General features: G+C 46.4%; 1 non-coding gene across 1 annotated transcript; it reads left to right on the plus strand.

Moving 5' to 3' along the window:
* The first annotated feature begins 244 nt into the window (after positions 1–244).
* LOC114077738 lies at positions 245–400 on the plus strand. Its single transcript, XR_003579106.1, has one exon. It is a non-coding gene; the product is annotated as a 5.8S ribosomal RNA (ribosomal RNA).
* The last annotated feature ends 3,143 nt before the right edge of the window (positions 401–3,543 follow it).

Genomic DNA, 3,543 nt, shown 5'->3' on the forward strand with positions numbered 1-3,543 from the left:
TGAACCTACAGAAGGATCATTGTCAAAATTTGCAAAGCAGAACGACCCGCAAACAAGTTTTAAATACTTGAGGGCACCGCGCGCTCTTCGTGCGTCTCCCTCCCATCGATCAACTCGCGCAAGATCGTTTGGAACCAACGAACCCCGGCTTGGAAAGCACCAATGAATGCTAAAATTGACAGCCCTTCCTTTGGGCCTCATTCGTGGATCATGCGGGGGGACGCGCTGCTCTTTAAACACAAATGACTCTCAACAATGGATTTCGCATCTCTCACATCGATAAAGAACGTACCGAAATGTGATACTTAATGTGAATTGCAGAATCCCGTGAATCATCGAGTCTTTGTACACAATTTGCGCCTGAAGCCATTAGGCCGAGGGCATGTCTACCTAGGCGTAACGCATCACGTCCCCTCTCCCCCCCACCCCCACCCCAGCGTACGCTGCAAGGCACACGGGGGCAGAATTGGCCTCCCGTGTGCCTCGATTGCGCGGCTGGCCTAAATGTGAGTCCACGTCGACGGACGTCGCAGAAAGTGGTGGTTAAAACCTAACTCTCTCTTTTTGTCGCGGCTACAGCCCGTCGCGCGTCCAGACTCCCTGACCCTACTTGCAACTTCTAAGGCGCTCCGAACGCGACCCCAGGTTAGGCGGGAATAGCCGCTGAGTTTAAGCATATCAATAAGCGGAGGAAAAGATTGTAACGACCTGTTTAGTCGATTCGAGCAGCAAGATTATTTTGATAAAAACTGACTGGGTCGACGGACCACGCGACGGACCGTCATGGTCATGACGGCCCGTGATGGATTCCGTCGTCCCATACTTGTAAATTTTCTTCTGCTACTTTTCTCATTACCCTCGACGACAAGTAGGACGAACCGTCATAGGCACGACGGACCGTCGATGGGCTTCGTCCCAAAACACTTAAACTCTGAAAATCTGGGTACTGAGATCGACTCTCTGAACTTCGCGACGGAACTGCAGGACGGACCGTCGAAGGTACGACGGACCGTCACAAACCCTACAGAAATCCAACCCAGTTAGGTTACGCAACCTGTGACGGTCCGTCGTGTCTATGAAGGTCCGTCCTGCAGCTCCGTCACAAAGTTCAGAGAGTCAATTTCTGTAAGGGTTTGTGACGGTCCATCGTACCTACGACGGTCCGTCCTGCACTTCCGTCGCGAAGTTCAGAGAGTCGATCTCAGTACCCAGATTTTCAGAGTTTAAGTGTTTTGGAACGAAGCCCCTCGACGGTCCGTCGTGCCTATGACGGTTCGTCCTACTTGTCGTCGAGGGTAATGAGAAAAGTAGCAGAAGAAAATTTACAAGTATGGGACGACGGAATCCATCACGGGCCGTCGTGACCATGACGGTCCGTCGCGTGGTCCGTCGACCCAGTCAGTTTTTATCAAAATAATCTTACTGCTCGAATCGACTAAACAGGTCGTTACAATAGATACCAATTTACCCATCGTTCGTCCCCGAACGATCACAGGAAGAAAAGCAAGGGCGAGAAAGAGTACCTGAATCTGTAAAAAGGTGGGGATATCTTTCTTGCATATCCGCCTCATTCTCCCAAGTAGACTCTTCGACTGGCCGATTCTTCCACTGAACCTTGATAGATGCAATCTCTTTTGATCTCAACTTGCGGACTTCTCTAGCTAGAATAGCAACCGGCTCCTCCTCATAAGACAAATTCTCATCAAGAAGAACTGAATCCCAACGAATAATGTAGTTTCCATCCCCATGGTACTTTTTCAGCATAGACACATGAAATACCGGGTGCACTCCTGAGAGTCCTGGAGGCAACGCCAATTCATAAGCCACCTCCCCCACACGCTTCAAGACTTCAAATGGCCCAATATACCTTGGACTAAGTTTACCTCGCTTACCAAACCGCATCACCCCTTTCATGGGTGAAACCTTCAGCAAGACTTGTTCACCCTCCATAAAATTCAAGTCCCTAACCTTTCGATCTGCATATTCCTTCTGCCTGCTCTGAGCTGCTAGAAGCTTATCCTGAATGAATTTTACCTTATCTAACGATTCCCTCAAAAGATCGGTACCCCAAGGTCTTACCTCAAATGCATCAAACCAACCAATGGGAGACCTACATCTCCTCCCATACAGTGCCTCAAATGGAGCCATATCAATACTTGAGTGATAGCTATTGTTGTATGAAAACTCTGCTAAGGGTAAGAATTTATCCCAATGACCACCAAATTCTATCACACATGCACGAAGCATATCCTCTAACACCTGAATCGTTCGCTCAGACTGACCATCGGTCTGAGGGTGAAATGCAGTACTAAGATCCAGCCTAGTACCTAATTCAGCATGTAATGTTCTCCAAAACATAGAAGTAAACTGCGTACCTCTATCTGATATGATGGAGAGTGGAACTCCATGCAATCGAACAATTTCTGAGATATAGAGTTTGGCTAACTTCTCTGCATTGTAAGTCATCTTGACCGGAATGAAGTGAGCAGACTTAGTTAACCTGTCAACAATTACCCAAATAGAATCAAACTTACCCAATGTCTTGGGAAGACCAACCACGAAATCCATTGCAATCCTTTCCCACTTCCATTCAGGAATGGGCATTCTCTGAAGTGTCCCTCCAGGCCTCTGGTGTTCATACTTCACCTGCTGACAATTCGGGTATTGGGCAACAAAATCAACCATGTCACGCTTCATTCTACTCCACCAAAAATGTTGTTTTAGGTCACGATACATCCTGGTTGCACCAGGATGTATAGAATACCTTGAACTATGAGCCTCTGTAAGAATAGTGTGAATCAAATCATCCACACGGGGCACACATACCCTTCCCTTAAATCTCAAAACACCTTCCTCATCAATTATTGCCTCTTTAGCCTCTCCTCGCAATACCATATCTCGAATTCGGCTCAGCTTCTCATCAGTAAACTGCTTCTCCTTAATCTTGTCAAGAAAAGAGGATCTTGCCTCCACACAAGCCAAAAGTCCTCCTTTCTCTAGTATTTCCAGCCTCATAAGGTCATTAGCCAGAGTTTTAACCTCTCTAGCCAATGGACGTCTAGAAACCTGTAAGTGGGCTAAGCTACCCATGCTCCCTGCTTTTCTAGTTAAGGCATCTGCCACCACATTAGCTTTTCCTGGGTTATACAAAATAGTGATATCATAGTCCTTCAATAGTTCCATCCACCTCCTCTGCCTTAAATTCAAATCTTTCTGAGTAAAGACATACTGTAAACTACGATGATCTGTATAGACTTCACACTTGACCCCATATAGGTAATGTCTCCATTGCTTTAATGCAAATACTACTGCAGCCAACTCCAAATCATGGGTCGGATAGTTACGTTCATGCACTTTTAATTGTCTCGAAGCATAAGCAATTACACTTCTTTCCTGCATTAGCACTGCACCCAAACCAGAATAAGATGCATCACGATAGACGATGAAATTCTTACCTTCCACTGGCAAGGTATGAATTGGTGCAATAGTCAACAAAGTCTTGAGTTTCTGAAAACTTTCTTCACATTCATCCGACCATACAAA

Source organism: Solanum pennellii, chromosome 6, assembly GCF_001406875.1.
Source record: "Solanum pennellii chromosome 6, SPENNV200".
NCBI classification, from domain to species: Eukaryota; Viridiplantae; Streptophyta; class Magnoliopsida; order Solanales; family Solanaceae; genus Solanum; species Solanum pennellii.